At 48.1% G+C, this 26,659-nt stretch overlaps 1 protein-coding gene across 1 annotated transcript in view; it reads left to right on the top strand.

The window, feature by feature from the left end:
* Positions 1–18: 18 nt before the first annotated feature.
* Positions 19–26,659, top strand: part of LOC101983312 (N-acetyllactosaminide alpha-1,3-galactosyltransferase-like) — a 77,643-nt gene continuing 51,002 nt past the window's right edge. Inside the window, exon 1 of the mRNA XM_005345979.3 lies at positions 19–150. The gene's annotated coding sequence lies outside the window, so the exon portion shown is untranslated. The remainder of the gene's footprint in view (positions 151–26,659) is intronic.

Here is a 26,659-nt window from a genome sequence, read left to right on the forward strand (position 1 = left end):
GGACGGAGGCGCGCACCCCGCCCGGCACACCCGGGCACACCCTGGCGGAGCAGCGGACGGGTCTCCTGCAGCGCAGGGCGCCGCCAGGCGAGCGCGGTCCTGCTCCCAGCGCGACCGACCGCACCCGCCGGGCCTGGTTCTCCGGATCAGGTGGGTCCCGCGGGGCGCCGACACTGAAGCCACGAGCTGCGCGTGGGGAAGCGGTGTGAGCCAGCGGGGAGCGCTGCTGCTCCGGCCTACCCCTACTATGGTCCTTGCTTTTTGTCCAGGCTCTGTTCCACCCTGTACCGCGTCGCTGCATCTGTCCAACCTTTCAGACCAGGGCCTGCTGGGCGGCTGCGGGCCGGGGGCTCCCCTTTCCCTCGGTATCCGAGAAACAGGGTCTGGCTGGGCTGCGCAGGGCAGAGAATCTCGAGACCCCCAGTACTAACCTGTGAGTCTCGGAAGGCTGGAGGTGTCTTTTCTTGCGGAATGGGAAAAGGTCAGGATAAAGTGAGGGACACCCGAATGTGTGTGTGTGTGTGTGTGTGTGTGTGTGTGTGTGTGTGTGAGAGAGAGAGAGAGAGAGAGAGAGAGAGAGAGAGAGAGAGAGAGAGAGAAAGAGAGAGAGAGAGAGAGACTTTGAGACTTTTAACAGCTGAGGAAGGATGAAGCCAAAACCAAGCCTGGGTAAAGTCTGAGGCACTAACTTTGCTGCATGGGGTGATGGGAGGTAATCCCGTCCAACTTTTCGAACCACCTCGTTCCCACAGCAAGGGACACCATCCAGCGTTTGAAGGTGGCAGGGAAACCGTTCAACAAAACAGAAGCGCACACGGACGTTTTTATTATTTTTATATTTATTTAAACGCGTACAAAGTAATGCGTTTCCTTATGGCGTTTTCACAAACTCTTGAAAAGCATCCAAGAAACAGCAAAGCGGGAACTATGTTAGGGCGCGGGGCTGGGGAGCGGAGGAGGGAGAGCAGAGCGGCTGGAGAGATTGCTGCCTTCCCTATGGTGGGGCCTGGACTGTGGCGAGGAAGGTATGGTGTCAGCGCCACTTGCTCCTCCCCCAGGAGGGACCCGAAACCCAGGGATTCTTTTTTTTTTTTTTTTTTTTTTTTTTTTTTTTGTGGTTTTGCTTGTCTGGCCTTATCGATTCCGAACGAATCCGACTGCCTCTTTGTGATAGGTGTGTCTCAGGAGGCAGCTTCTGGGTGGAGCCCTGGTCTTGTCTTTCCTTAGCTGGGAGACACCTTCCCTGCAGACTCTTTTTGGAATGCGAAATACGGATCCCACTGGAGGACTGGCTCTCAGGCTCTGGGTAGGCAAAGGCGAGGGGGCTCGCCCACGGCTGGGGTGTGCAGGGTTGGGGCGTCTGGACTATGGGAGCCTCTGCCTTTTGGTGGCACTAGGTTCTTTCTACCTTCTTTTATTTCCTACCACAGTTATTAGTGGGAGTTGTTGCTTCCATCCTGATGGGGTCGTGTGCGGGTCCGAGTTACAGCGATGTTATTAACAGGTGTGTGGTGACTAAATAGGGCAAGGCTGGCAGCGTCCCTTGGGATCACCGGGTTCTGCATGCCTTGAGGATGTTTTGGCTCCGGCCCCAAAGGTTGAGGAGGGATACCTGGAGGCCCTGGCTCCTGCTCCTAGCTCTGGAGATAGAACCAATTCAGTTTACCCCTGCTTTGTCTCTCTTAGGAGCTCCCAGAGGATGTTTTGGGGGAGTTTCCCTGTCCCCGTCCTCCGTGACAGGACCAGTTTTCGGTGGAATGCCTGAGATTAGAAGGTGTAAGGAGAAAACCAATTGATTACAGTCAGGTCCCCCAGTGGCTGAACTTTTACCAGGAAGGAGTGGTAATTCTGTCCATGCTGGCAGCCATTGCCCCAGCTCTGTGGCACTTCTGGGTCAGGGACTGACCATGAGCCCCATTCGCTGGGCACTTGTGGGTCTTTAGTGGGCTGTCTAGTGTAAATGGGGCCCGGATTATAGAGAAGGAAACCAGAGTTCAGAGAAGCCAGGTCACCCATTTATGGGCTCTCAGTGTGAAGCAAGCTGAGGTGTGAATGCCTTCTAGTGGGCCTCTGAGTCTTGTGGACTTTCTCCTCAGCATCACCCGCCTTGGCTAAAGGACAGGTGCCACGACTATGGGGGAGGGGCTGGGGGAGAGAGTGGAAGGGAGACAGGGTTGGTGCAGTCAGGTATAAATATTTTGTTTGGAGGGAATATCCTTCCCACTTATTTTATTTTCTAAACTTTAGTTACCTTGTAATTTACACACGCTAAAATCCACACATCATAAGCATTTTTGGCCCGCTGAGTTGGAAGCTTTTTGGAAGGACGGTCCTTCGTCATTTTTGGTGGAGCAGCTGAGGTCTTGTGTGACAGCTTTTCCTGGGGAGACTAACACATATGTTTACTCTCCGGGATAGGATAGGGCATCCAGGACCAATGAGAGTAGGAACACCACCAAAGTCCAGTTTGGTGAACCTGTAAGTCTTATTGGGGTTATTTACAGGATTATGGGTGAGAGCTTATACAGGAGCAGAAATGACGCACAGACAGGTGCATTGCCAGTGCCCACCCCAGCGTGAGTGACAGCTCACAAAGTCTGCAGGCCCTCAACAGGTTGGAGAGTGTCCTTCCAAGTGACTGTGGTCCGCACTTCTTCCAGACAGTTCAGCGGGTGTCTTCTAGGCAGGGGGTCTGCTCTGTAGTCTGACTTCCTTATCTGAGATGGACCCTCAGCTTTTATTGCTTACTCTGACTAAGAGAGGGCGGGTGGTCAATCTGGTCAGTTTCGGAGAGGTCAGGAGGCTGTTTTGAGTTATTGCTCACTTCCCTACTGAAGGAGAGTCCCTGCAGGGTGGAGTGTTTTAATCTAGGAGGAGATTGTTACACAAAAGTTTTGATGTGTGTGTTTTGGGGGGGGGCAGGCGTGTTGATGAGGACATTTGAACCCAGGGCCTTTACCCACCCAGTCTGGGTGAGTGTTACCCACTTAGCTAAACCCTAAGCCCCTGCAGTTATTCTGCCTTTGTGAAATATCCCCTAATACCTCCTAGCCCCTTTGCTCTTCCGTTTGATTTGAAACAGGGTCTGGCTTTGCAGGCCAGGCAGGCCTTGGGCTCTCTCCCTAGATCCCCCTGTCTCAGCTTCCTGGGTGTTGGGATCACAGGTGTGCCCTCCTGCGTCTCACCTCATACACTTAGGATTTGTTTTTGCATTTTAAGCCTTAGAACCATTTTACTAGAATTAGAGGAAAATGGCAAGATAGGCGGGCACGAATCTTGGCGGAGACTCGGAAGAGTGTTTGGAGTTGTGGTTCAAGGGCAGGCTCATGGAAGTCTGTAAGCTTTTTGGAGTGTGTGTGTGCGTGCGTGTGTGTGTGTGTGTGCGTGCGTGCGTGCGTGTGTGTGTGTGTGTTTGCATACCTGTTATCCTTAGAGAAACAGAATCCCAGAGATCAGGACAGACATGCTTAGAGTTTCAGCTAGAGTCCAAAGAACAGACCAAAAGGGATGAAAGGAAGAGTTAGGCCTTTTGAGTGAGGACTCAGAAAATCAAGCAGGTTTAGCAGTGAAGATGTATGTGTGATCACGTACCTTCACGAGGAGGAGTATTCTTGGGGAGAGTATTATCTCCTTAAGGGGATAATTATTCCTCCCTATTGCCTTAACATGTATTCAATTGTGTCAGCCTTAATTTACGTCGGCCAGGTGATTGGCAGGCCCATCTGGGTTAATTTTAAGGAGAGGGCAGTAGTGTGTGCCGTTGTAATCTTTGGGACTGATTAGAGTGTAGCTAGGCGTGGTGGTGCGCGCCTTTAATCCCAGCAGAGGCCGGAGTACCTCTGTGAGTTAGAGGCCAGTCTGGTCTACAGAGTGAGGTCCTGGACAGCCAGGGCTACACAGAGAAACCTTGTCTTGAAGGAAAAAAGTAAGCTGTGTCTCCAAGGCCATAGATAGGACTTAGATTCCACTGAGTCTGAGGAGGGAGCTTTTCCTTAGTGGGCCTCAGCAAAGTTCTGACACAGCCACATCTATGGGAGAGGCCATCGTCAATGGCTTCCGGGCCTACATTAGACTGTCTAGCCACCCAACGTCTAGGAGACGGCTGCCTACTGGATCTGGGCACTTCCATCCGAAATGGAGGTGTGGAAGGCTCAGCTGACTTTCAGGCCCAGGAGGGTACTGCAGGGGACTAGATAGATAGGAGGAAGTCTACCAGAGGGTAGATGCACTGTAAACAACAGGAGGTACAGCGGTGGCTCCTGCCATAAACAGATCACTACTGAGGATGTGGCAGACATAACTCATTTCCGCCACGGAATCTGGACATCGTCTGCGTGCCCTGAACCTAATTTTGTGGATTGTGTAGAGCAGATGAACCATTTAATGGAACTGTCAGCATACGCAGACAGCATTTTGTTCATGGCCAGGAAAAGTGTGCGAGCACCCTCCCTGGTGTGCTGGATGCCTGGGGAGCCAAAAGGCCCAGCTCTTCCTTCAACCTCCACTTACCTCTTCTGTCTTGTACTTCACCAGCTATTTGACTCTTTAGCCGTCCGCACTTTCCTGCTGGATGCTTAAGTCAGTGTAGGTGCCCAGAAATGTATTCAATTTTCTTTTTATCACTAAGGCCTATTGATGCTCTTAGGGACTTATGCGAGCCCCTTAAGTCTCTTGTCTTCCCCCGACAGCTTTGCTGTCTGCTGGGATAAGTCCGGGGCTTGTTGACTTTGTTGTTTCCCCTGGAAGTCCTGAGGGCCTTTCTCTGTGTTGACCCTCCTCTCTGCCATGGTCAATAGTTAGGTCTACCTCTGCCTCTGCAGGACTCTTCTAGTCCAGAGGACAGGTGACTTACAAGAGCTCTCAGAACCTTTGGAGAACTGTCCCATCATCCCTTGGGGCCTGATTGGCCCAGGGGTAGGGTTTAAAATAGTGGCTGTTCTTTCAGCTCCTGTATCTTCACTGGCTCCGGGCAAAGTTTGGTTGTTGACCCCCCTCCCCGGTCAGTTATGACAACCTTGAAGAGAAGCCACATCATCACTTTTTGCCTTTGACAAGACAGATCTAGAAGGACGAGGATGGTAATATTTATAGTTATTATTGTTATTTATTTTGATCTTAAAGCTTAAATTACCAGTGATTGATCATTCTCTCTAACAAGTTGACTTAAACTCCAAGGGACATTGTGCAGGGACAAGTTTGCATCTTTTTGGGGGATCAAATTTGTCCTAATTCTAGGGACTGCATTTAGTGAGAACCAGTGTTCAAGGAAGAGTAAGGGCAGGGAGGCTGGGAACCAGTAGGAGCATGTACCACTAATTCCAGAGCTGCTTTGGTTGATGAGCGTAAAGGCCCAGAATTTCCTGGGAGCTGGAGTATGTGCTTCCCCCAGTCCTGAAATTACTTTAGTTATCAGTTCCTAGCTGGGGATGGTCAGGATCCACAAGTTGCTTTGACTAGTGCTGAATAAGCTTTACACACACACACATGCACGCGCACACGCACACTCATGCATACTCTCACATACACAGACATACACAGACTCTCACAGATTCTCACACACAGACACTGTCACACACAGACACACACACGCTCATACACTTAACACACACAGTCTCACACAAGACACATACACTCAGCACACATACAGACACACACACTCACACACAGAGGCACTCCCACAGATACTCCCACAGACACACATACTCTCACACACTGTCTGTCTGTCTGTCTGTCTGTCTGTCTGTCTCTCTCTCTCTGTCTCTCTCTCTCTCTCACACACACACACACACACACACACACAGAGTAAAGATATAATTGCCTCTTACATATGACTTTCTTTTCCTTCCTAGAAGAACACAGCGATCAGGAGGCGATCCTAAAAAAGCCTTTTATCCTGGCCACTGCACATCAGCATCTTATGACTGTAGAGCAGTCTCTATTCCTTTTGGGACCCCGTTGGTACATTTAGGTAAAAAGACCTAAAAATCACCTCTTGGTGTAATGAAGGTTCTCACACCTACTCAGAAGGAAAGTCGAGAACCAGTTTATGGAAAGTTGCAAGAACAGCAACAGGACAGGCAAACCATAAATCTTGTTAGCTGCCGGGAGGAAGGAGCCCCGTAAGTGGGAGAGAGAGTGGGGCCTTTTGAGCTGCAGTCCAAGGCAGCTCAGCAGTGGAGATCTGCTAGCAGCTGTCCCAGGTGGGAGGGATCTGTGGAGAAACACTGATGCCCAGAGGCTCAGAACGAGTGTGCTTTCCAAAGAAGAGAAAGAACGACAGGGAAGGAGCAGCTAGACTTTTGTTTTAGCACCGCGAAGGCGGAGAAGGTGGTAAAATGTAAACAGCTGTCTTTTATGTGTTTATTTTAGTTGTTTGAGACAGGGTCTCCTTTAGCCCATGCAGGCCTAGATTACAGATAGCTACGGATCTTGGGTTTCTGACTTCTTGAGTGCCAGGACTGTAGGAGTGTACTGCTATTCCAAGTTTGTGCAGTCTCTGGGGCTGAACCCGGGACTTTGTACACGGCAAGCAAGGACTCTGCCAGCTGAGTTCCATTGCCAGCACAGTTGTCAGTACCCTGTAAGCAACTACCTAGAATGAGAGAATATTCTCATCAGGCCCAGAGAGCCGGCTTTCTGCCCTTGGCCAAGGACCGGAGTTTTATTGCCAGCACTCAAGTCAAGTGAGCTAGCTCATAAATGCCTGTGTCTCCAGCTCCAGGGATCTGATACCTTCCTCTGACCTCCAGGTACCCTGCATGTGTATGTGACGCACATACAGACAGACAGACACACACATCGTTAACAATAGTAAATCTTTAAAAAGTGTCGTCATCCCAGCAAATACTCAGTTTCTCTCCCCCCTCACAACCATTTCCTGAGTTTGCTGCTCACTGATTTTGTCTGTTCCTGGACTTCATGTAAACTGAATCGAACACACCTGGTTTATTTCGCTCACAGTATGTTGAGAGTCAGCTGCGCTTGCTAATGAGTATTTGATTTTTGCTGTTGTTAAGCCATATTCTGTCTCACAGCTACCTATGCTTATCTCTCCTCTCATTGAAAACCAGGTGGTAGTCCTCTCCCGTGTGGGGCTAGCACACGAGCGTTCTTGTTCAAACCTTTTTCCAGCACTGGTGCTCAGTCAGGAGTGGGATGGAAAATGGCGGGGTCACTGTATGTTCGAGAACCGGAGTTGCTGAGGTGTGCGTGTGTTCACACGTGTGACTGTGCTGGTCCATTCATGCACACACGGAGTCCAGAGGGAGAGGTCAGGCTCCTCCTACTTTTGGTGACAGGGTCTCACTGAATCTAGGGTGCTCACCTTAGCTAGACTAGCTGGTGAACAAGCTCCGGGGATCCTCCCTCCTGTCCTTGCCTGTTTCCGAGCACTAGGGCTCTAGGCCTGAACCGCCATCCTGACTTTAAACTTAGCTGTTCTTACACAGCAAGCACCTTACCCACCGAGTCCTCTCTGGCCCGACTGGTGTTGACAGTATTCAGTGCTGGTGGCTTTTTCTATTATAGCCATTTGAGTGACTAGTTGATAGTGTTACTGCCTTGGTTTTGTTTTGTTCTGTTTTGTTTCTAACAGTTGAATTTTGGGTTTTGAAGATGAGAACGTGAGCAAGAACAAAATATAAAACAAGCTGGCGATATGCAGGCCCCTTATGGGCCATGGTTTGGAATGGAAGGGACCAAGTGGTGGTTGTCTAGTTGTTATTGGTGGTCAGGATCCGGGCTGGGTGCTTTTAGATTCTTGACAACTCATCCAAAGAACGTAAAACTCGAGTTTACAATTAGATCTCTCTGAGTTTGAGGCCAGCCTGGTTCATATAATTTCCAGGCTAGCCAGGCTACCTTGTCTCAAAAATACACAACAAATAAAATATAAGCAAAAAACAAAACAAAACCAACCAACTAAACACAAACAAAAAACGCGATCAAAACCCTTGCTTTTTGCTTGGCGTGGTGGTGCATACGTTTAAGCCCAGCATTTGGGGCAGGGAGAGAAGCTGATCACTGTGTGTTTCAGGCCAACCAGGGCTGCATTGAGAGATTCTGTTAAAAACAAACAAAAGAACAGAGAGAATAGTTGACCTTTACAAAAGAATCAGGATAATTTTATTGAGGTGAGGTTGATGTGGGGATGCGTGGCGGGAGGCATCTGGAGAGAGAGATGGCTTACCTTTTAGGAACACTTGCTCCTGCAGAGGACCAGAGTTCAATTCCCACACCCACATTAGGTGGCTCACAACTGCCTATAGCTCTAGCTTCAGGGCCCACTGCCCTCTTCTGACCTCCTTGGGGACCCGCACTTAAGTGCACAACCCATCCCCCCACATGCATGTATACTTAATTAAAAACAAAAATAAAACATAAAAAGGTTGATAGCAGGCCAGATGAGTGTTTTTGTTCAGGGCTTTTTTTTTATGGCATGCAAGCAAAGGAGTGCCAGGTTACCCATGGCCTCTCTGTTTCGATTGACAAATTAGGTCATAATCATTTTTCTATTGCATATATCTTTCCTTATAATATACCTGATTTTAGTCATATGTACACCTAGGGTATTCTCCCCTGAAAGGTTACTAGAGGTCATAATTTTACCATATTCCCCACGCATCCAACACTGGTTCAAGCTGGATCCATGGAGGTTCTATTCTTCCTGCCCTGGAGCGGAAGTTATCGAAAGCCAATTGTTACCTGGGTGGAGAAACTCCTGTGACCTGATGCAGGTGGAGGCTTGAGGGATTCTGAGGCTGCCAGGTGCTTTGCAGAGGGCTGCGTGTATACAGTATGGGCAGGTGACGGAGCCAGGCTGCCTCCCATGCTTGCCTGCCTCATAATGGCTTTCTGCAGATTCTCCTGGGCTCCAGTGTGTTCTCTGCTATCAACTAGGGTTTCCAGACGTGGTTCTTGAAGTCCATAATCTAGGCAAATTCAAGAATGTTTCTAAGTTTAAGTGTGACATTTATCTTCAATATTGGTTCCTCTGTCCTGGCTTTTAACTGTTTGGACATTTCTTCTTAGACATCAGCCCAGCAAATGCTAACAAGTCCAGAATGGGGTCCAGTTTCTTATGGTGTCCTTCTTTCATGTATCAGCGGATGAAAGGTGGTGCTGGTGGCCAAGACGTCAGAGAGAGGAGTGTCTGGGGCGGGGAAGGAGGGAATTGAGTGACTGCTGCAGAGCGGCACCGGCGGGTGTGGGGGCAGGGCGGCACGGTACTGAGAAGTTCCCCTGGGCAAAGAAATTGCCAGAATACAAAATAGTGAAGGGTGCTGGGGAGGGTAAGTGAGCCAGAGCCACGTAAGCTGAGCCTGCATGAGGCATTAACATTTTTTATTATAATTTATTTATCGTGTGTGTAGGCACATGCATGTCATGGAGCGTGTGTGGAAGTCAGTGGGCCGTTTGTAGACCTTGGTTCTTTCTTCCCACTCTGTGGTTCCTGGAAAGGGAACGCAGAGAGTTAGGCTTGGTGGCAAGTGCCTTAATCTCCTGGACTAACTGGGCAGCCCGAGATTTTGCTTGTTTTGGGACAGTTTCCTTACATAGCTATGTCTGGCCTAGGAGTTGTCACATAGACCAGGCTGGCCTTAAACCCATAGATACCTGTCTGGCTCCTGAGTGCTATGATTAAGGTCATGCAGCACCATGCCCAGCCCAAGAAGTTTTTTGAGATGGGGTTTTCCTGTGTAATCTGTGTAGTCCCGGTTAGCCCCAGTCTCTCTGTGTAGTTTAGGGTGACCTCAGATTCCTTTTACCTCCATTTCCCAAGCATGCGTCACCTCACCTGCCTAAGCAGGTGTTTTTATTATTTAAACTGGAGTTACACACTGCTGTGAGCCCCATGGGGATGTCAGGAGCTGATGCTGGGTCTTCTGTAAAAGCAGCTTGTGCTCTAACGGCCGAGCCTCCAGCCCCTCATGTTTAGTTAGCACACAAAGCAGCGAGCTTTTTGAGGTATTTTCATCTGAAGCTTCGCTTGCCCCTCCTCCCTGTGCTCTCCCCTTTCCCCCCAATAGAACCCCCTTTTCATCTCACCTGTGTTCTGTCACCCTCCTGTCTTGTGAAGAGACACCATGACCACAGCAATTCATGTAAAGGAAGACATTTAATTGGTGTGGCAGCTTACGGTTTCAGAGGTTTAGTTCTTCGTCATCATGGTGGGACATGGTGGTGTGCAGGCAGACGTGGTGCTGGAGAAGACACTGAGAGTTCTACATCTGGCTCCACAGGCAACAGGAAGCGACCTGTGAGCCACACTGAACATTGCATAGGAGACCTCAAAGCCCAGCCTCAGTAACAGACTTTCTCCAACAAGGTCACACTCCCTAATATTGCCACTCTCTATGGGGGCCATTTTCTTTCAAACCACCACATTCTACTCCCTGGCCCCCAAAGGCTAGGGGGCTTATCATAAAGCAAAACTGCATTTGGTCCAACTTCAAAAGTCCCCATAGTCTATAACAGCTTCAAACTTGTTTAAAAGCCCAAATTCAAAGTCTCTTCTGAGAGACTCCTGCAATCTCTTAACTGTAACCCCCTGTAAAATCAAAATAAAAAACAGATCACATACTTCCAACATAAAATGGCACAGGATATACATTACCGTTCCAAAAGGAAGCATGGTGAGGAAATTCTAGACCAAAGCAACCAAAATCCAGCTGGGCAAGCTCCAAATTCTGTAGCTCCATGTCTGATGCCAAAACACTCTGTAGATCTCCAACGACTTTCAGCTTTGTTGACTTCAATACACTTCTTCCTCTTGGTCTGGCTCCACTCCCTGTTAGCAGGCAGCTTTCCCCAGCAGGTATCCCACAGCTCTGGTATCTCCAACATTTTGGGGTCTCCAAGGCAATCCAGTAGGCTTCACTTTCATAGTTTCACACAATGGCCTCTCTTGGCCTCCTCACAGGGACTTGCCTGCCACATGCCTGGCCTCAGCAGCTTCCCGTAGTCATGGAGGGAGATTCCATAATCCCTTTCTTCTCCCCTTGACTCTACGATTAGAACCATGTAGTGAAGCTGCCAAGTTCTGCTGCTTGCTGGAGCTGGACCATGGCCCCCTAGTCCAGTTACATCTTCATCAGCTTTCTGTTTTCAGTGGTTTCTTTCGCTGCCTAAGCTTGGCTGTTCTGGAACTCGCTCTGTAGACCAGGCTGGCTTCAAATTCAGAGATCCATCAGCCTCTGCCTTCTGAGTACTGGGATTAAAGGTGTGTACCACCACACCTTATCTCAAGCTTTTCTTTAGTTCCTTTTCACAGGTTGGAACCTTTGCCCAGAGGTCACCACTCCTTTTATTCCATATTATATCTGCTTTTCTGAAATCTTTTTATCTCCCTGAGCACAGGACTTAGCTCTATTCCAGTTCTTGATGCCCCCTTTCTCCTCAAATTATACATTTTGTATTTTTCCTCGCTCAACTTGCTCATTTTCATTATAGATCTTCATCCACGTGAACACTATAACTGTAGCAGGCTTTCTTTGGGGCTACCAACCAGCTCTGAAATCATGGCATGGATGTTAGGACTATTTCTCAAGACCAGCCTCTCCACCAATGCAGATAATTCCAATCCGACCAAATTAGATGGAATAAAAGATGCCCATGTTTAATGCAGTGCTCCCGGGTGGCACGGGGAAAGCATGGCGAGGGGAAGAGATGGGGGGAGATCACACAAAACCCGGAGACCACATGTACATTCTCTGGTTGGGGGGCAGTTTAAGTAGCCTGTGGAAGTGGTCTTGACCCTCCCTGGGGTTCCCATTTGGCGGGCTTTCTCAGAGGTGGAGTTTGGATTAAGGTAACTCTCAGGGGAGGAGGCTTGAAATGAATTTCCTGCCCAGTATCCCAAAGATGGGTGCCAAGGGCTGGGATGAAGTCCCCGACTGTAATATTCCAGACTCTTTGTATAGAGGGGTGTTAGGGAGCTGGGGTGATCAAACGTTCCAGGCTTTTTGGATAAGGGGCTGCCATGAGCTGAGATGAAGCCTCTCAACCAAATATTTTAGATTAAGGGGCATTGTCTCAAGTCTGGCTGCTTCCTGTGGGCATGGGGCGACATGGGAGAGGGGAGAGCTGGGAGTTGGTGGGCTCAAGCTCAGTGAGAGGTGTTGTAATAGGAGCGGTGGGCTGTGTCCCGCCACCCAGCTAGCTTTACCCAAAATAATTACACCGAAACTGTATTCATTTAAACACTGCTTGGCCCTTTAGCTCTAGCCCTTACTGGCTAATTCTGATATCCTGATCAACCCATCTCTAATAATCTGTGAGCACCGGTCTTAGTGAGCACCGGTCTTACTGGGAAGATTCTAGCCTACGTCCATCCTAGGTCGGAGCTTCATCGTGTGTGTCTGCCTGGGAGAGGGGAGGATGGCGTCTCTGAGCTCACTTCCTCTTCCTCCCAGCATTCTGTTCTGTTTACTCCTCCCACCTATGTTTTAACCTATCAGGGCAAGCAGCTTCTTTATTTAATTAACCAATGACCTTCCTCCATCAGAGAGGTGTGGTTGGAGCAGCATCTAGTTTACTGTTATCCTGGAGACCGCAGGCAGCTGTTTCTTGAGGGAGATGAGAAGGCAGGTGGCTAGGAGAAAAAAAAAAATATTATTAGCCCTATGAATGGGGCTAGCCATGGGAAGAGTCATTAACTGTCAGATAGATGGGACAGAGAAGTGCCCTGGTTGTACAGGTGAGGCTCAGGTGTATAATTGGGACACACTAGCAGATACAACCAGATTTTAGTTGGTAGTCGTCCTTGATCCAGGAGAGTTGGTACCAATGGTGAAGTCCCAGGAGCTGGTGCAGGTGTTGGCGTTGTCTGGAGAGCGCATTGTAAGTTGGTCTTGGCCCAGAATGCTCAGCCTTATGCTCATTTCTAACTGGCTTTTATAGCTTAACTTAACCTGCTTTTCTTCACCTACAGTTTGTCTCAAGGGATTTTAACCTTTCTTCCTACTCCATGTCTGTCTGTCTGCTGCCTCTCTGGCTCTGGGCATCTCCCTGTCTTCTCATTTTTCTCTCCAGCCTAGATGCCTCCTATTTATTCTCTCTGCCTGACAACCCCACCTATCCCTCTACTGCCCAGCTATTGGTCATTCAACTTTTTAGTAGACCAATCAGGCACCTTAGGCAGACAAAGCAACACACCTTTACATAATTAACCAAATGAAGCATAAATAAATATAACCCATCTTTACATAGTTAAAGTAATATTCCACAACATAACAAATGTAGCACATCTTTGCCTAGTTAAACTAACAATGACCACATGATGGAGTAGTCTATATTGGGCTGTTTTGAGATTTCCACTGTCAGCAGAATTAGTCCAAACCCCTCCCTGTAGTCTTAAGCAAAGTTTTTGGACAAGGGCGAAAAGCAGCTACATTCTTTGCCAAAATGTCACAAGAACAGTCTCTAGGCTACATGCTAAAGTTCTCCTTTGAAACCTCTTGAGCCAGGCCTGCACAATTCAAAGCACTCTCAGCACCACTGTCTTCCCTGTTCCTACTAGGATAGCCCATTAAGCAGGGCTTAAAGCATCCACTGCTTTCCTAACCCAAGCTTCTAAAGTCCACATTCATCCATACAAAAGCGTGGTGAGGCCTATCACAGCAATACCCCAGTCCCTAGTACTAACTTCTGCCTTAGTGTAGTGATGAGGTGAGCAGGCCTGCTTTTCGTCCTGCCCAGTTCCCGCATGGCTAGCTTAGCCCCGGAAATAATAACACGGAAACTGTATTTATTTAAACACTGCCTGGCCCGTTATATCTAGCCTCTTTTTGGCTGACTCTCACATCTTAATTAACCCATTTCTAATAATCTGTGTATCACCATGAGGTAGTAGCTTACCGGGAAAGATCCTAACCTACGGGCTGGAGATTCATGGCGTCTGCCTGATTCTGCTTTCTTCCTCCCACAATTCTGTTCTGTCTTCCCCACCTACCTATGTTCTGACCTATCAGGCCAAGCAGTTTTCTTTATTAATTAACCAATGAAAGCAACAACAGATAGATAGAAGACCCTCATACATCACCTTAGGGTTTCTGTTGCTATAAAGAGACACCATTTTTATGATTTTTTTAAAAAATGCTGGGAGGTCCCCTGCGGCAGTAGGCGGACAGCATGCTCTGGGAGCAGCCAGTCCCAGACAGATACGGCTGCCGGTTCCCGAGTGGTGGCTGGTCCCAGGCAGGGAGACACATGACGGGCGGGCAGGAGACAGAGACGTGGATAGACACAACATGTAGAGTGAGGTTGAATATTTATTCAGGAGGTTATGGAGAGGGAAGGGAGAAGGGGGCAGAGAGAGAGAGAGGAGGAGAAAGAGACAGAGAAGGGGGGAAGCGGAGAGAGGGAAGTGCACACCGGCCAGGAGGACCCGTGAGAGTCAAGATGGAGGGCAGGGGGTCGCCGGGAGTGGGCATGGCTTGCCTCTTAAAGAGACGAAAACCATAACAACCTTGACCAGGGCAACTCTTATAAAGGAGCATATTAGATCTCAACCCCGCCCCTACAGTGACACAAGGCCATACCTACGCCAACAAAGCCACACCTCCTGTCACGCCTAATCAGCTGTGTGGGTTCATGCAGGTGGTGAAAGGAAGAACTTAACCTCTGTGGCTGGGGGGGGGGCACTCAGTCTCCCTGAACTGAAGCACTTTCCCTTTGCCTCTTGGCATCTTCCTTTTCTATATTTGCACTTTAGCTCGTAGATTTTCATGTCTCAAAACAACCTGAATGAAGTTTCCAAAAATACAATACCAGGTGCAAGTACCTGACTTCTGAGGTACCAGGGTTTTCCGGGTTTCCTCTGAACCAAGTTTTGCATTGGCTTTGTATCCATGGGAAACTCTCAGGCAAGATTTCCATAGGACAACAAAAGGTATCTGTAACACAAAGGATGGATTAGGGGCTGAGTGAAAACTCCAGAGCTAGGCCAGGTATAGCCCAGAGGGTTTCATGGCTAGTGGACATTATGCAACAGTCCTAATAGTGCCACTCCCTATGGGCCTGTGGGGTCCCTTTTTTCCCCCCTTTTTTTCAATGTACCACATCTCATTCCCTTTCCTTAAGTCCTTTCTCCTTTCATGGTCCCCCTTTCTAGTCATAATATATACTCACACTCAAATAACTAATGTACAACGTAACTACACATACAGATATTAGGGGCTAGGGTCGGCAGATGAGAGAGAATGTGGGATGTTTATTTTTCTGAGCTTGGGTTGCCTCAATGTAATATCCCCCAGTTTCATCCATTTTCCTGCAAATTTCATTTTTATTTATGGCTTAATAAAATTCCCACGTGAATTTATATATCCTGCATTTTTATATCCACTCACCAGGCTGAACAGCTAGGCTGGTTCTGTTTCTTTGCTATTAGGACTAGATCAGCAGTCAACAAGGACGGGGAGTCCCGGAGTGGCGAGAAGGCTATGCACAGATTTGCATAGTGGCTACACCGGTTTGTGTTCCCACCAGCAGTGAGCAAGGATCCCTCTTGCCTCACATCCTTGCCTGCGTTTGTTGTCACTTGTTTTCTTGAGGATGGCCGTTCTGACTAGGGTGAGATGGAGTCTCAGAGCCACTTTAATTTGCATTTCCCTGATGGCTGAGGATGTCGAACATGTTTGAAACAACAACAACCCCCAACAAACCAAAACCATTTATCGACCAGTTGTGTTTCTTTTGAGAACCGTTCGGCTCTTTGGTCCACTTGTTAGTTGGAGGGATTTTGGCGTGCTTTTTTTCTTCAGTTCTTCTTTATTTCAAGACAGAGTTTCTCTGTGTAGCCCTGGCTGTCCTGGAACTAGCTCTGTAGACCAGGCTGGCCTCAAACTCAGAGATCCCCTTGCTCTGTCTCCCGAATGCTAGGATTAAAGTGCCATCACTACCGGGATTTTTCGGTTCTGTATATCGTCTAGATGGTAACTTCTGACTGAAGTATAGAGACAGCAAAGACTGCATTCTGCAGTCCTTGTTTCTGCCGAGAGCATTAATTCCTCGTAATCTTGCTTGTCAGTCCATGGGTCTGTTTCCTGTGCTGTTGGCTTCCTTCCACCAGGAAGTTCTCATTTGTACCTACATTTTGAAGTGTTTCTCTAGAAGTGTGACGTTTAGCCTTGACATAAAGTCTTTGATCTCCTTTAAATTGGTTGTGTGTGTGCAAGGTGAAAGACACAGATCCAGTTTTATTCTTCTGTAATATTCTTTTTTTATTTTTTTGTTTTTGCCAGCATCTTTTGTTGAGTAGGATTTTTTCCAGTTATGCTATTGATACCATTATCAAAATGTAGTTATCACAACTGTGACCAAGATTTCTGTCCTGCCCGGTTCTTCTGTTGACAGAGGTTTCTGTCTTGCCCAGTCCCAAAGAAACATACAAAGGTCTGCATTAATTATAAACTGATTGGCCTAGTAGCTCAGACTTCTTATTAACTCATAACTTTTATTAGCCCAATATTCTTGTCCATTATTAACTCTTATAACTTATATTAGCCCATTATTCTTCTTAGCCACTTGGTTTGGTACCTTATTTGGCGAGGCAGTCACATCTTGCTTCTTCTGTGTCTGGGTCACGACTGCAGACTGAACTTTCCTCTTCCCAGAATTCTCCTGTTCTCATTGCCTGCCTCTACTTCCTGCCTGGGTACTGGCCAATCAGCATTTTATTAAAATACAATTGACAGGGTACAAACCATTGTCCCAGAGCAATTTCTGATCGTTGTTTTACACATCAGTATTTGTGTCGTTGCCACACCATCTCTGTCACTGGGCTCAGTAGCATAGTTCAGGTATTGTGCCTCCTCTAGCACTGTTCTTTCTGCTTAGCATTGAGTTGACTATCTGTGGCCTTTTGTGTTTCTTTCTGAATTTTCAGGTCATTCTTTCTAGTTCCATCAAGAATATCATTGAAATTTTGATAGGGATTGCACTGAATTTGTAGATTAATTCTACGCTTCTAATAGTGGTGTAGATATTTCGCCTTCTCAATACTGCCAAACCATGAGCATGAAAGGTCTTTGCATTATCTATTTCTACTTTATTTTTTTCACTGTCTTAAAGTTTTCCCTGTACAGGTTTTTACCTCTTCTGTTAGGGTTATTCCTAGGCTTACTGTTTCTTTATCTTGAATCTATTGAGAATGGAATATTTTTCCTAATATTTTTCCTTAGTTGAGTTCATTTTTGGCACATATAAAAACCTACAGGCTTTTTTTTTCTTCTTGCAACTTTACTTAAAATGTTTTTCAGATCTAAAAGTTTTCTGGTAGAGCCTGTAAGGTTCTTTAAGTGTAGGATCATGGAGTCCGCAGCTGGGAGCAGTTTGACTTCTTTTTCTGCTTTTATTCCGTTCACATCTTCTTATCTGAGAGCTCTGAGACTTTGAGCACCATGCTGATGGGTGGAGGAAGTGGATGCCCTTGTTTCCTTCCTGAATTCATAAGGAATGCTCTGATCCTTGCTGTAGGTTTGCTACATACAGCCTTTATTTATGCTGGCATGTGTTCCACTGGCTCCTAGTTCCTAGCATACTTTTTATCTTTTTATCACGAAGCATATTGAGCCTTCAGGTGTCATTGAGTACCAAGGTGAACATGTATATTTATGTGATTGGTCATATTTATTGGATTGCATATGTGGAACCAACCTTGGATCTCTGGGATGAAACCAACTGGTTATGATGTTTTTAATTTTTTTTGTTTTTTTGTTTGTTTTTATCTTAAGACTAAAAGCCTTATGTGTACGAGTTGTTTGCCTGCATGTGTGTATATGCATTGTGTGTGTCTGGCATCTCTGGAATACAGAACTGGGTATCAGACCCTTTGGAACCAGAGTAAGACAGTTGCCAGCTGCCATGTGTGTGCTGGGTAGCAAATCTCTGTCCTCTGCAGGAAAATGCATTAATGGCAGGGCCATTTCTCTAGCCCTGCTAGTGTGTTCTTGGATTTTGTTAAAAGTTCTTGCATCTCTGTTCATCAGGGAAGTTGGGCTGTAGTTTACTTTTTTGTTGTGTTTTGTTTTTTGTTTTTAATCTGGCCTTGGTGTCAGTAATGCTGACTCTATAGAGTGAATTTGGGAGTGTCTCTTCCTGTCCTGTTTTGTGAACAGTTTTAGAGGTGCTACTAGGTCTTCCTTAAAGAGTGGGATCCGAGATGGCTGCTCTCCCAGAGGACCAGAGTTCTAGTCTCAGCACTCACAGGCAGCTCCCAGCCAGCTGGAACACCATCCCAGGGGGTCTCAGAGGATACCAGAGGATCTGATGCCCTCTTCTGGCTTCCATGGGCACTGCAAGCATGTGGTACACATACATGCAGGCAGAAACGTTCATATAAATCAAATAAAAGAAATTAAATTAGGATAATAAAAATCATCGTTTAAAATTAAGTCTGGAACTCAGTGAATCTTTATGGTCCTGGTTTTTGTTGTTGTTGTTGTGAGGAGCTCATGCCGTTCTAGTCACAGCAGTGACCAAGCCCCTCCCAGAGGACCTCTAACTGCCAGGTTCCACCTGCAAAATATTCTAAACTGCCCTAACTTGAACCTTGCCCCCACCCTACAGAGTAAAAAGCCCAATCTCTGGACAAAATCCTACCAGTCTCCACGGTGGAAAGCTCCACCCTGAAAAGTCCCACCCTTTCCCAAGAAACTCTATATAAGCCCTGTGTCCTGTTCACTTTGCTGCTGTGATTTTGCCCAAGCAGAGGCAGTCACCCTCCTGGTTTTTTTCCCTCCCAATAAATCTCTTGTGTGAGATTTGTTGTGTGATGTGATTCTGTGGTATTCCTTGGCTCCTGGCTGTTAGAATACCTTTCCATTTTAAGCTGCAATGCCTACGAGGAGATTTAATTAATTCCTGCTTCAGTCTCCTTGTTTTAGGTATGTTTAAGATGTTTCAGTCTTCATAAGCCAGAAATTTTGAAGCTGTTTTCTTGAGAAGTTCCAGGAAAGAGATTAAACAATAAGGAGATATAGTGAGGTGAGGTGGGGGCAGGGGCTTTTAGAGTGGAAAGGGTTAGTGAAGTCTGGGTTCATGCTGGGTTTGGTGGTACATACCAGCAACTCAGGAGGCCGAGGTAGGTGGATCTCTGTGAGTTCTAGGCCAGGGATACATAGTGAGAGCCTCAAAAACAAACAAACAAACAAACAAAAAATCTAGGTGTAGAAGATAATGGAAGGTTTTTGTTGGGTCTCCCTTACTCCCAACTCCTTATCACAGTATGTGTACATCTTTGTAACCTGGAGTTGTTATCTTATGTACACAGTGCATATCCGGTAGCTTCTGCCGTGACTGTGCTGTGTTCCAACCTCCAGAGCTCTTCTTCTGAGTGACTATTGTTCACGGAGGATATCCGTACAAGGATGTTCTGGGTCATGGACTTATGGCTCTTCTCTAGTTGTCAGTAACCCAGAAGGTTTGTTCCAAGTGTCCACTTTCTGAGGACCTAGGTTGAGGGAGTGTGCATCGTTTTCATCTTTAGAGATAGAACAAGAAAAAGATGACCTGATGCCTCTTCACACATCATACCTCTTCAGATGTCCACTCTGTAGATGTCTAAGCATCCTCTTTGTAGGTTTCTTAGCATCCTCTCTGTACTTAGCATCCTCTCTGTACTTAGCATCCTCTCTGTATGTGTCTCAACATCTTCTCTGTATGTGTCTCAGCATCCTCTCTGTACGTGTCTTAGCATCCTCTCTGTACGTGTTTTAGCGTCTTCTCTGTAGATGTCTTAGCATCCTCTCTGCATGAGACCATTATCACTTCCCAGTTTTCAGTAACCACAGCCAGTCACATGACCAAATAAACCATCAACAGGGTATAGATCTATGCCTTGCTTATTTTCAGGGAATCAGTACTTTGAAATAATCATCTAATTGACCACCTAGGTTTGTTAATAAAATAGTTTCCTAATTATTTATTGAGGGCACACTGCCAATGGCTGCCTGACACCTATAGGAGTTTTTATGTACTGTTTTCCCCTATGGCTACTTAGGGACCATGGGACAGTGTCACCTGTGATGTCACTGCAATCAGAACCCTCTCACCAGATAGAAAACTGATTAGGCATTTTGATCTTTCCAAGCACACGTTCCTTGTGCTGCAAGGGTTACACTTTGGCCTTGGCCTTAACCTCACCCCCACATACAAATCTCTACTCCAGCCTCAGAAATTACTGCAGTTCTTGGGACCCCTTATCCCTGCTTAGAATGCCCCCTTACTCACTCCGAAGTTTAGCCTCTACAGACTCCTATTCATTCTTCAAGACCCAGTTGAACCATTGCCCTTTCTCCGAAGTCAGGCTCTTCGTCATGTCCTAGGTGGGTTAGGCATTCCTTCCCTCTCTGCCAGCACCCTGGGCATCCCGTGGGGTGAGCCTCGGGTGCATGCCTGCCAGGTGCCATTATTTCTTCCCTCCTGAGCTGTGAACTGATGGCCCTGAAGAGTTCACGGTTGGCTTTATAGATCCCAAAATTCTCTGGTGGGCACACTGGTGGCTGGTGTGGCCTGTGGCCAACACTGCCTTGGTCCTTTTCCCTCCCTTCCTTCCTTCCTTCCTTCCTTCCTTCCTTCCTTCCTTCCTTCCTTCCTTCCTTCTTTCTTTTTTTTTCTTTCTTTAGATTTTGAGTATTAGTGTTTTGCCTGCATGTGTGTATGTGTACAGTGTGTGTGCCTGGTGTCTGCAGAGGTCTGCAGTGGTCCGGAGAGGCCATTGGACCCATTGGAAATGGAGTTACAGATGACTGTGAGCCACCATGTGAGTGTGGAGAACAAACCCAGTCCTTCTAAAGAACGAGTGCTCCTAACCTCCAAACTATTCTCCAGTCCCGTGCTTCATTCCTTAATGGCTATCACACTTGAGTCCTGCTGCGTAGATGGGCTCCTGGGGACATGGCCTTCCCTCCTGAGAGGAGGCATTTGGGAAGTAAAATGAGTAGTTGAGACCTAGGCCAGCCTGTAGGCAGAAGGGTCACCATTTAGCATGCTTACCCAGCATTATTTCTGAGAATCCTCCGGCGCTAAAAAGAGGACCTACAAAGGATTGCCTAGGTCTATGGCCAGGGCTGGTTTTCTCCTAGTGCCCAGTCTCCACGTGAAGACTGTAGAGCTCTGGGACATGGAATTGAGAGAAACTGTGGGAATTTCCTGTGAAAGCAAGGCCCCACCGAGAGTGAGTAGGATGGAGGAGGGGCATGCAGACAGGGAGGCGGGAAGCTGAGAGAAGGGTGGGGCTGGGAGGGAGACAGACAGACCCTTGGAGAATTGCAGGACTCTGGAGGAGAGCAGGAAGCAGTCACGGAATTGATGTGACCAGAACTGTCTGCACAGTGGACAGTTGAGAAGTGAGATTGTGTGACCCTAGGAGGACAACAGGATAGGAATTATTTCTCCATTTTACCCGTAGGAAAACAGGCTTGCCCAGGAATGAAGAGAGAAATGGAGAACTGAGTCATGCAAGCTAAATTTCGGATTCCAAGAGTGGCTGGGAGCTCCAGGGAGAAAGCATTATGGAGGCAGCTGCTAGGTCATAGGGAATCAGAGAAGGCTCTTACCTGAGGGGGGGGGGCAGCTGCTGGAAATGCTGGGGGTGGTGAGGCATTAGGACCCCCCAAGGCCTCACGCTCTTACTCGATGACAGCCACCACACCTAGTTCTTGAGGTGCTGGGGACCAAACCCATGTCATCCTGGACGTTGGGCAAGCACTCTACTGGAGTCTGTGGGCCCTGTCTCAGGAGGGTGTCAAATGACCCTTTCACAGGGGTCGCTTAAGACCCTCGGAAAACACAACAATTTACAATTCATAGCGTAGCAAAATTACAGTTATGATTTTCTGGTCAGGGCCCCCAGCATTAGGAAGGTTGAGAACCACTGATTTCGATGCTTTGGTCTGGGCTCTTCTGCAGGCTGGGCCACTGGGAAAAACTGTGGGCTGAAAGTGAGGTGGTCATGCCCCACCTAGTTCTAGTGCTTCTGGCTCTGGTGGCATGTGAGCCTCCGTTTCCCTGCTAGACAAACAGCACAGGGCCCAGGCTGGTTGGATAAGCTACCTGAGTATCCACAGCTAAGCAAAAGGAGAATTCCGAACCCACAGGAAGTGAGTTCTCAAAGCAAAACCCGAAGAGAAGGAAGCGCCTGTTATTTTCAGAGGGATCCCAAGTGGTCAGCTCTCTTTACAGTTTGGACAGCCGGAAGTGGCTTTTAGACTCACAGTGGCTCTGCCAGCTGTGCAGCACCCACACAGCTGCCCTCAATCCGTTCTTGGGTTTGCTCATTCATTCAGGATTGATGGCGCACTTGCCGAGACTGTGCACCTGCCTGAGGAGAGGTGGAATCTCGCTTGGGAGACAATGGTTTGACATTGGAGACAGCCTCAGTCCTGGCTGAGGAGAGGTGGAAATCTCGCCTGGGAGACAGTGGTTTGATGTTGGAGACAGCCTCAGTCCTGGCTGCGATGGCTAGGGAGCACTTCCCCTTCCCCAGCAGATGTGACCTTCGCACTGAGAGTGAAGAGGAAGTTTCTGAGGCAGGGGAACCCTCAGTGGGAACCAACCATCCCACCCTCCCTGCAGCTCCTTCAGAATGCTGAGAACACTCATAGCTGGAGGCAGAGAGGAAGCCAGAGGAGAGAGCCAGCCTGGTACCCACTCAGCTGCCTAGAGGGATGAATTAGTGTTAGCCACATCCAGGGAGCAGCTGCCTGCCTTCCTCCCCCTCCAGAAGACCGAGTGTGCTTATGTGGCAGGCCAGCTGTCCCTAGGAGGAACTTGTCTGCCATCGGTCAGGGAGAGGCCTCAGATGGCACTCACAAAATTAGCGACAAGGTTGAGGGAACTTGGCACAGTCCGGGGTTGCTGGTGGATGTCTGTAGATTCTTAGGAACATCTGGCTTCTATGTTAGCCAGGACCATGCAGAGGGAGGGTAGACAGTATTTGTACATGCCAACTGGACTGAGCACTTGGGACGCCATCTTGAATACGTCCTGAATGAAAGCCACTGCAGAGGTGCACAGTGACTCTGAGTCCAAACACCAAATCCCCCAGATGTGTCAATCAGAGATGGTGGGCATAGAGCGCATGGGGAGACAACAGCACCTGGGGCAGACAAGGTGTGCACAGAAGGACGTGTGCTGCTGCAGAACCAATCAGGCCTGGACAGTACGCAGGGGGCTCGGGGTCATGTGACCCACAGGTTGAGAACTGCTGAGAGTTTTCAGTGGAGCCTTATGCAGAGTCTCTGTGAGGCCCCTTTCGATTGTAGCCTCTCTGATACATTTTAACAATTAGGAACCCCTCCCACTTCAATCCTGGGCTAGTGCTGGGGAGAGAACACAGGGCTCTATGCTTGCTGGGTAAACACTCTACCACTGATCTGAACATGGAGGGCTAATTTTCCAAAAAGCCAAAGGGCCAGGCTGTGGCTCAGCTGGTAGAGTGTCTAGCATGCGTAGAGATGGGGCATGCATGGTGGCGCACTTGGGAGGTGGAGGCAGGAGGATCGGAAGGTCATCACTGGTTACATAGCTGTCCTGGGATACTGGTGACTTGGACACCCTTTGAGGTGAGATTTCACTGTGTAGCCCTGGCTGGCCTCGAACTCATTTTGTAGAACAGGCTGGCCTTGAACTCAGAGATCTACATCTGGGACTAAAGGTGGGCACCACCACTTCCATAAAAAGGAACCACATTCTTTTAAACAAATAGATTACCAAGCCACCTTAAATGCCCACACGTTAAGGGCTGACTACTGCCTTCCGGGGGCGGGGGCTAGGAACTCCTTCCTCATCCCCAGGAAAATACAGCCTCTCAAGTGGCAGGTGGTGTTAGCAGATGTTTGGTGTCTAGTTCTTCCAAAGACAGCGCCTTGCTGTGTGGCGTTTGTCAGTTTTCACAGTGTAAATATTTCCATCCTGTCCATTTCCAGTTGCTGCTTGAGGAACGGAGGGAAGGCACAGGGGAGCCCGCAGTGGTGCGGCTTTTTCCGCTCTGCCTACATTCAGTTGATAAAAGTGAACCCAGAGGGTAGCTAACAATGATCAGAAAGGAGGGGCGGTTGCCACCTTCCTTCTTGGTATGACTCACTGGGACACTTGTCAATGTGTCTGACTGAACCTTATTTCTATGGCCTGTTGGTTGTCACACACTTATGTATACATTTATGAAAACAATCTACTGAGCTCACTTAGTATATTGTTTGGGGCTGATTGCTCGGTGTGGGGTCACCTTCTGAGGCATCTGCTAACTGAAGAGATTGTTGAAAGAGTTCCTGGGTCAGATCCTCCCCTATCCTGAGTTACTCTGTCAAGGTCTTCTGTTTGAGCCAGGAGTGGTAGCTGAGGTGGTGAACACACTTGTAATCCCAGCACTTGGGAGGTGGGAGAAAGAGCGATCAGGAGTCCAAAGCCATCTTCACCAACACTGAATTAGAGGTCAGCCTGGGCTGCAGGAGCCTTGTTTCACTCACACACTCACAGGCTCACACACACACTCACAGGCTCACACACACACTCACAGGCTCACACACACACTCACAGGCTCACACACATACACACAAACTCACACACACAGGGTCACACACACACTCACAGGCTCACATACATACACACACACACACCCCACACACCTATACACACACACTCACACTCACAGGCTCACATACACACACTCACAGGCTCACACACACACTCACAGGCTCACACACATACACACAAACTCACACACACAGGGTCACACACACACTCACAGGCTCACTTACATACATACACACACACACACACACACACTACACCCACACCCCACACACCTATACACACATACACACTCACACTCACAGGCTCACATACACACTCACACTCACAGGCTCACATACACACACACATACACACTACACTCACACCCCACACACCTATACACACATACACATACACACACACTCACACCTCTCTCCCTTTCATTTGCTCTATAACTGTTCTTGACACCTGGGCTTCCTCTCTTTATTCCTTCATTTACAGCTTTAGGTTGACTCCAAATCAGCCCTCTAAGGCAGTGGTTCTCAACCTGTGGGTCTCAACCCCTTTCTTTCAAAGGCAGAGTGGAATGACCTTTCACAGGGTTCACCTAAGACTGTCAGAAAACACAGATATTTATATTACGATTCACAACAGTAGCAAAATTACAGTTACAAAGTAGGAATGGAAGTAATTTTATGGTTGGGGGTCTGCCCAGCTTGAGGAAGGCTGGGAACCACTGACCTAAAGCCCACCCGTTAAAGGCGCCATTTCCAGAGGGCTGCTATTTGGAGGGGGAAAGCTTTAAGTGGGGCCTAGACAGAAGTCTCAGGTACAGGAAGGGGCACTTGAAGGGGCAGTGAATTCCTAGACCCCTTTCTCTGTCCTCCTCTGTTTTAGATGAAAAGAAATTTAGTTATGTGTGTGCATGCGTGTGTGTGAACATGTGTGTGCGGTGCCCATGGGGGCCAGAAAGGACATTGATCCCCTGGAGTGGGAGTTACAGGTGCTGGAGCACCTGGTGTGGGTGCTAGGAACAAAATTTGGCAAGAGCAGCAAATCCTTTAAAGCCCTGATCAGGCTCCCTCTTGACTTTTTTCCTTCTCATGTAGCCCAGGCTTGCCTAAAAACCCCTAAATATCCAAGGCTGTCCTCTGACTCTATTTCCTCCACGGTAGGATCACACAAGTATGCTATCAGGACCCGCTTCTTCACCTTCTCTTCCTCTTCCTCCTTCCTCTCTTCTTCTCTTGCTTCCTGGCCATGAGGTAAGCGGCATTCCTTTCTGACATAAAGTACTGCCATGTCCCCAGAGGCCATCAGCTCTGTATTGAAACCTCATCTCTTGACTGTTGGCACAATCAGAAAGCTAACACTGCCAAGTGGGGTGTGAGTGCGGTGAGGACAGGCAGCTTGCCTGCCGCTAAGCGCGGCCCTGCCCTGTACCTCACAGACACTGAAAATTATGGGCTGACTGATGGGAGATGCGGGGCAAGGAGCCTCTCAGACTGCCCACCCTCCCACCTTTGCTGTGAGCTGCATCTGTCCTCGAGCCTCAGTTTATCTGTAAAAGAGATGGGTTCAGGGATTGACCTAAGGGTTTCCTACAGCTGTGAAATGCCTGATTGTTGCCCGTCACCAGCTGAGGGTTCGCTAGGAGCAACTCTGGGATGCTGTGATTTCCACCTTTTGTTTACTCCAGGGTTTGACAACTGAGTAGCCATAGTAGTCAGAGGTGAGGGGGGCAAGATATCTTGACCACTGCCAACTGCATGCTGTGTGTTCAGAATAAGCCAGAGTGGAGGTGCAGCATGGGTGAGCATCTCGGGCTCACCGCATGTTTGGTTTTCAGTTGGGTTTGGTCATTTCATGTTCATAACCCTTCCACTGTTGCGAAGGTTGTGTGGCTCATCCAATCAGGAGCATGCCGATACACGGAGCCAAAACCACAGTTTAAGAAGCGTGTGCTCAACCACCATGGGACATGCTCCACATCTGGCCTACCGGGAAATGGTTTCAGGGTTATCTGGAGTTCATCAAGGCTCGTGCTTGCAAAAGGTCAGGTACAGGCTGCTTCAGGCATCCCTGGCTGAGGCTGTCCTTCCAGGAGCCTGTCCACTGCAGACACCACCGCAGAGGCCTCTCCAGG

This window comes from Microtus ochrogaster, chromosome 4 (genome assembly GCF_000317375.1).
Source record: "Microtus ochrogaster isolate Prairie Vole_2 chromosome 4, MicOch1.0, whole genome shotgun sequence".
Lineage (NCBI taxonomy): Eukaryota > Metazoa > Chordata > Mammalia > Rodentia > Cricetidae > Microtus > Microtus ochrogaster.